Consider the following 8,152-nt stretch of genomic DNA (forward strand, 5'->3'; position numbering starts at 1 on the left):
TTCGTTCACGAATTGAGCGATCTCGCGCTTCATTCGAGTTCACCAATAAGCTTGCTTGAGGTCCTGATACATCTTCGTACTCCCAGGGTGGATGGAGAGGAGAGAACTGTGAGCCTCGTTCATGATCACTTTACGAAGTTCACCTTTGGGTACAACAATTCGATCCTCGAAGAAGAGAGTGTCCTTGTCATCAAGGCAGTAGCACTTGTACTTGGGTTGACTCTTGGCAATCCCAATCTTCACCTTTTTAACCATAGCATCAAGAAGCTGGGCTTGACGAATCTGCTCTTCCAAGGTAGGAGAGACTTGAAGGTTGGCGAGGAAACCTTGAGGAACAACTTGCAGATTAAGTTTGCGAAAAGCTTCACAAAGCTCGGGTTGATAAGGCTTAAGAATCAGACTGTTGGAATACGCTTTCCTACTCAATGCGTCAGCAATCACATTGGCCTTGCCTGGAGTATACTCGATACTCGGATTATACTCTTGAATCATTTCGACCCATCGAGTTTGCCTGAGGTTGAGATTAGGCTGAGTGAAGATGTACTTGAGACTCTTGTGATCAGTGAAAATGTCCACTTTTCTTCCCAATAGAAGATGTCTCCAAGTCAACAGAGCATGCACAACTGCCGCCAACTCGAGATCATGAGTGGGGTAGTTCTTCTCATTAGGCTTCAACTGGCGAGAGGTATAAGCAACAACTTTCTTCTCTTGCATCAAAACTGCGCCAAGACCTTGGAGAGAGCCATCACAAAAGACCTCGTACGGCTTGGATTCATCAGGCGGAGTCAAAACTGGAGCAGTGATCAACTTCTCTTTCAAAGTGTTGAAAGCAATATCACACTTCGGAGACCAAACGTACTTGACGTGCTTCTGAAGAAGATTTGAGAGGGGCTTCGCGATCTTAGAAAAGTTTTCAATGAATCTTCGGCAGTAGCTTGCGAGACCGAGGAAACTGCGGAGTTGCTTCACGTTCTGAGGAGGTTCCCAATTAACAATTGCAGACACCTTCTCAGGATTCACGGCAATGCCCTTGGCAGAGATGATATGACCAAGATAAAGAACCTCATCGAGCCAAAATTCACACTTGGAGAACTTGGCGTAGAATTGATGTTCCCTGAGCTTATCAAGCACCAAACGCAAGTGTTTGGCATGATCTTCCTTGTTCTTCGAGAAAAATAGAATGTCGTCGAGATAGACCAAAACAAAGTCATTGGTGTAGGCGTTGAAGATGAAGTTCATCATGCGAGAGAACGTCGGAGGGGCGTTGACGAGGCCAAAAGACATGACAGTGTATTCATATGAACCAAAACTTGTCCTGAAAGCCATGTTGGGAATATCTTGCTCACGGATTCGAATCTGATGATAACCCATACAGAGATCAAGCTTGGAGAATACTTAAGCACCTTTGAGTTGTTCAAACAGCTCATTGATGTTGGGAAGTGGGTATTTGTTCTTGATGGTATTCTTGTTCAATGGACGGTAATCAACACAAAGTCGGTCCGATCCATCCTTCTTCTTCACAAAAAGAACACCACAACCCCACGGAGAAGAACTAGGCCGGATGAGACCCATTCTCTCTTGCTCATCGAGTTGCTTCTTCAACTCCTTCAACTCTTCAGGTCCGAGCTTGTAAGGACGCTTGCACACAGGTTCCGTACCAGGCTCAAGATCAATAACGAATTCAACTGGCCGGTGCGGAGGCATTCCTGGAAGCTCTTCTGGAAAGACGTCTTGATATTCGCAAACGACTGGAATTTGCGAGATGGCATCCTATTCACCCTTCTCATTGAGAGAAAACAGACGGATGGTATTATCCCGAGCGGCAAAGACAATAACATCCTCAGACGAATGAGTCAATTGAATCTGCTTGGCTGCACAATCAAGCTAGGCCTTGTGCTTAGAGAGCCAATCCATCCCGAGAATAAGATCAATATCCAAGTTACCAAGAACCATTGGAGAAGCCAGAAACTTGAAATCACCCATCATGATAGAAATATCCGGAATCTCGTGGTTAGCGAGCAAACATTTACTAGGAGAGACCACTCCTAACGGATTATGCATAACTTGGGAAGTCAACTCACGGTTAGATGCAAAAGGCTTCTAAATGAAACAATGCGATGCACCAGTGTCAAAAAGAACTTTTGTGGGAACATCGTTAACAGGAATGTTACCCATGATCACATCTGGTGAGTCCTCTGCCTGAGCTGCATTCATCAAGTTGACCTTGGCATGCTTGGGATTATGCTTGACCACAGCTGTACTTGCCGATCTCACAGGAGGAGGAGGAGGAAGACGCCTCTGGTTGAAACACTTGTTGGCATAGTGACCCTTCTATTGGCACTTGTTGCACGTGACCTCTGAAAGCGGACGGTGGTACGGAGCACTTGATCGTGGAGGCTGAGTTGGCCACCGTTAGCGGAGGTGGTGGCGGATCTTGAATTTGATTCTGACTGGTGCTCTTAGCGGGAGCCATCCTGAAGAAGTTGGCCACCGTTAGCACATAGACAGATAAATGAAGCTGAAACCAACGTAATGAAAATTGCAACATAAAGTCTTCACATCCGAACAAAATGAACGAATGCATTCCTCTTGAAATGGTCACATATCCATAAATTGCGAAGCCACGTAGAATTAGGTAGAAGAAGTAAATCAACAAGGTACGGCTGAAGAACAAATAATCGGTAAGAAATCCCAATCTCAAACCAATATCCGTGGAAGAAGAACTAGAGCTACAAGAATTCCCACCTATGGAACTCCCGAACCTTTCCGGTTATGCAATCAGGTGTTGGGGATACAGGGGAAGCATAATATCTCACCCAAATCTAGCAAATCCTTCAACACATAACCAAGAAACCTTCGGAAACCATCTACCTCAACCTTCGAAAAGCATCCGTTATACAAGTTATGGCGATGCTCCCGAACTCCCGCCCCAGTACTGGGTGGCCTCGAGGTTATCTCACCAACAAACTGCATAAAAGAGATTTTCGATGTCGGTGAAAATATCTCAGGTATTCCAGAATTGCAACGATAAAATTATGATGACAACACCTCAGAGCTCAACTCCCCGGGACACTTCCACTAAACCCCTGACAGGAGGCACCAAGACAATGTTCTCATCATAAAACCATCGGAACGATTCCAAGATACCCGCGTGATCCTAAATTTTTTTTGTGAAATTTGAGAAGAGAAGAGTCAAAACTCTACGTCAGGATGCCTTACCAGAGCGATGAGGAGACTGGGAAGTAAAAAGGATTCCTAAGCTCTCCGATATATAATTCCTAAATGACTCAAAACATTTTTCTAGACACAACTCGGCTGCTAAAAACAATCAAGCAATGGGGCTCCTAAGGTCGGGGAAGGCTCTGATACCAACTTGTAACGCCCTCGATGCAGCAATAGCTCCCACGTGTCGAGGCACGACTTAGAGACATAACCGCATTGAAAGCAATGTCGCAAGTTAGGCAATCATCACAACATCCCATGTAATATAGTTAACAAAAAGGGAGATACATAGTTGGCTTACACTCGCCACGTCAATCAAAGTACATAAGTAACATACATCATCCAAACACTCATGGCCCGACTATGGTGCCAAAATAGAAGAAAACCCAACATGCGACACGGTCCCAATCACACCCAACTGGGCACCACTACTGATCATCAGGAAAGGACACATAGTATCGCTGAGAGTCCTCGTCGAACTCCCACCTGAGCTCGTATGCGTCACCTGGAGCGGAATCACCTGGACCTGCATCTGGTGTAATAGGAATCTGTGAGCCACAGGGACTCAGCAATCTCACACCCTCGCGATCAAGACTATTTAAGCTTATAGGAGGGGGTAAGGCAGATATATGTGGAGCTGCAGCAAGCGACTAGCATATATGGTGGCTAACTTAATCGCAAAAGAGAGCGAGAAGAGGAGGCAAAACGCGAGCGAGAATCTAGAGAGAGCAACCTGCGCAAACATAACTCCAACACCGTGTCCACTTCCCGGACTCCTCCGAGAAGGGGCCATCACAGTAAGACACACGGTTGATTCATTTTAATTAAATTAAGGTTCAAGTTATCTACAACCGGACATTAACAAATTCCCATCTACCCATAACCGCGGGCACGGCTTTTGAAAGTTCAATCCCTGCAGGGGAGTCCCAACTTAGCCCATGACAAGCTCTCACGGTCAACGAAGGAATAGACCTCCACCCGAGACATTCCAATCAGACTCGGAATCCCGGTACAACAAGACATTTCGACAGGTTAAAACAAAACCAGCAACACCGCCCGAATGTGCCGACAAATCCCGATAGGAGCTGCACATATCTCTTTCTCAGGGCACACTCAAATTGTCCAAACTTCCGGTAGCCAGCCCAGAGTTGCCCCTGGTAGCCACCGGCGGCTGACAGTTTGGACCAACACTCAGAGGAGCACTAGCCCGGGGGGGTTAAATTAAGATGACCCTTGAGTCTGCAGAACCCAAGGGAAGGAAAAGGCTAGGTGGCAAATGGTAAAACCAATGTTGGGCATTGCTGGAAAAGCTTTAATCAAGGCGAACTATCAAGGGGTTCTCATTATAACCCAACCGCGTAAGGAACGCAAAAATCCGGGAACATAACACCGATATGACGGAAACTAGGGCGGCAAGAGTGGAACAAAACACTAGGCGAGAGGCTGAGCCTTCCACCCTTTACCAAGTATATAGATGCATTAAGGTAACATAGCAATATAATGATATCCCAACAGGTAAATAAATGTTCCAACAAGGAACACCTCCAATCTTCACCTGCAACTAGCAACGCTATAAGAGGGGCTGAGCAAAGCGGTAACATAGCCAAACAATGGTTTGCTAGGACATGGTGGGTTAGAGGTTTGACATGCCAATTTGGGAGGCTGACAAGCAAAATTTAGGCATCGTAGCATTGGCATAGCAAAGAACGAGCAAACTAGCATAGCAAAGATAGTAGTGATTTCGAGGGTATGATCATCTTGCCTGCAAAGCTGTCAGAGTTGACTGGACCCTCGAAAACAAACTCAACGGGATCCTCGTTAGCGAACTCGTCTCCCGGCTCTACCCAAACAAGACAAACAACCAACAAGGATACAATCAACCACGTGCAAAGATCAATCCATTTGAGGCAATGATGATATGTTATGCGGGATGCGATGCGGAATGAAAAATGCAAGATATGACAGGAAATGCATGAACCTGTCCTCAACTTGGAAAACCAAGTGTGCCACTGGAAAGATGAGATGAAATCTCTTGAAAACGATATAAAGAACGCCGGAATCGGAGTTACGGTTTGGAAATGGCAAGCGATTCAAATATGACACCGGTCTGCGATTTACAACAAGTAGTCATCTAAACGCAATGAGATGAACATGCTACAGAACTCAAACATGGCAACAAAATACATGGAAGGGAAGAATTCAAGATGCTTAACAAAAGTCTAGCACTGAGCCACGGCCAATTCATCCATTAACAGGTTCAAACAAGCATGGCAAAAACGCAAATGGAAAACAGATCTCAGAGTTAGTGAAATTAACACTTGTCTGAAATTTCAGATCATATAGCTCTCTTCGGAGCAACAAAACAACATGCTACAGGACCTGAACATGACAAAGTAAGACATGGCATGGAGCTACTCAACAAGCTTAAGAAAAGTCCCTTAGTGACCTTGAGCCAAAAGGGATCCGAAAATATACTAACAAGCACACGAACATAGCTAAAACATAATCAGTTTTCAGACTTTGTGAAAACTGAGACATGCTGAAACATAACTCACAAAGGCATGTAAACGAGCTCGATACACTCACTACGGTGCAAGTCATGGCAAGGCAAGCATACATCCATTAAGAAGGCACAAAATGCAAGCTAGGCATGGCAAGAACAATGGCATAGCATGCACGGATCAACTACAACATCACCGGGAAAATTGCAAACGAGTTGACAAACTGCCCAGATTCACAACGAAGCAAAAGTAGAGCTCGATTGACTCAAGCCAGGGTGCTCCGTAGTTGCAAGAAAAGACATGTATGGATAGAGCACTACAATATTAACAAAACTCCTTTACTGATCATCCTCAAAAGAGGCACGGATCACTATGAAACAGCATGAACATATGGCATCATGAACTAAACAATCCCAGGATTTAGTGAAATAACTAAGTCCCTGAAAACAGAGTTACCGGGCGCCTCACTTTGCAAGCTTGCACTAGTCACCACACACATCACAAAAACGCATGGGTTGCACCTCTGGAAAGATGACAAAACCCTTAACAAAATATATGTAGGACTCATGGGCATATCATGCACACATTAATCATGGCAAAAATGACAAAAGTCTAAGATGAACTAGCAGATCTGACAATTAACTCACGAAGCCCTCTTCTAACAGCATTTCTGGCATCAAGATGAAATCAAATGAAAATGATGCAATGGAAAGAAATGATGTACTCATCGAGACGAACATTTTGATATGCTATATATCCAAATCGGAGCTACGGATGCGGAGATATCACAGGTCAAAGATAGCATAAAAATTAACGGAGAGAGGCAAAAGTCAACCCTCGCTAGGGTTTACTGTAGTAGCGGATCCAGATCTGGGCACGCACGGACTTTGAGGCCGCGGCGCTCCCGCCGGAGTTGGCGATGACGACGGCGGCCGGAGCGGGACGAACGGCGGCGAGGTGCTCCCGGGTCGGCCGCCGTGGCCGGCGACGACGGGCGAGGCGAAGGAGGCGGCGAGCGGCGGCCGGCGTCGGCGGGCGAGGCGGAGGAGGCGGCGAGCGGCGGCGGGGCGCGCCGGAGTTGGAGAAGGCGGCGGCGGCTCGGCGTCCGGTCGCCGGAGGTGGAGGCGAGCGCGGGCGTCGGAGGTCGGGCGCGGGCGGCGGAGGTCGCTGGGCCGCTGGGGCCGGCTCCGGGCACCCCGGGCCACGCGGCGGCGGGCATGGTACAGGGACACGTGGCAGTCTCCGGTTGGCGGCGGCGGAATCCGGACGTTGTCCGGCTCCGTCCGGACACGTCCGGTGGCGGCGGAGAGGTATTTTTTTTAGGGTTAGAGGAAGGGGATCCGCGAATTTTTCGAGGGGGTGTATATATAGGCATAGGGGGAGTTAGGAGAGTCCAAATGAGGTGCGGTTTTTGGCCACACGATCATGATCGAACGCTCTAGAAGATGGAGCAGAGTTTGGTGGGTTTTGGGCCAAATTGGAGGGGTGTTGGGCTGCAACACACATGAGGCCTTTTCGGTCCCTCGGTTAACCGTTGGAGTATCAAACGAAGTCCAAATGGTACGAAACTTGACAGGCGGTCTACCGGTAGTAAACCAAGGCTGCTTGACAAGTCTCGGTCCAATCCGGAAATGTTTAATCCCCACACACGAAAGAAAGCTAGAAATGACCACCGGAGGAGAATGGAGCGCCGGAATGCAAAACGGACAACGGGGAAAATGCTCGAATGCATGAGATGAACACGTATGCAAATGCAATGCACATGATGACATGATATGAGATGCATGAAAACAAAAACAACACACACGACAAAGACCCGAACCCGAAGAAATAAATATAACTTAACGCCGGAAACGGCAAGAGTTGGAGTACAAATTGGGAAAGTTATATCCGAGGTGTTACAACACTCCACCACTATGAAAGGATCTCGTCCCGAGATCTAGGACTGAAAGAACACCGGGTACTCAGAACGGAGGTGATCCTCGCGTTCCCAGGTAGCTTCACGGTCGGAATGGTGTGACCACTTGACTTTGAGAAATTTGATTGACTTGTTGCGAGTCTTGCGTTCAGTCTCTTCAAGAATAGCAACTGGGTGCTCACGATAAGAGAGATCTTCTTGGAGGTCAATGTCCTCGAAGTTGACTATGCGGTCAGGAGTCTTGAAGCACTTTCGAAGCTGAGAGACATGGAACACATCATGAACATTTGCAAAGTTTGAAGGAAGCTCGAGTTGATAGGCGAGGTCGCCTCTCTTGCTGACAATCTTGAAAGGTCCCACGTATCTAGGGGCAAGCTTCCCTTTGATACCGAAGCGACGAGTACCTTTCATAGGAGAGACGCGAAGGTAAACATGATCTCCGATCTCGAAAGCCAAATCACGGTGCTTACTATCATAGTAGCTCTTCTGGCGGGATTGGGCTGCTTTGAGG

The sequence above is a fragment of the Triticum urartu genome, chromosome 3A, assembly GCF_056163025.1.
Source record: "Triticum urartu cultivar PI428250 chromosome 3A, HENAU_Tu73, whole genome shotgun sequence".
Classification (NCBI taxonomy): domain Eukaryota; kingdom Viridiplantae; phylum Streptophyta; class Magnoliopsida; order Poales; family Poaceae; genus Triticum; species Triticum urartu.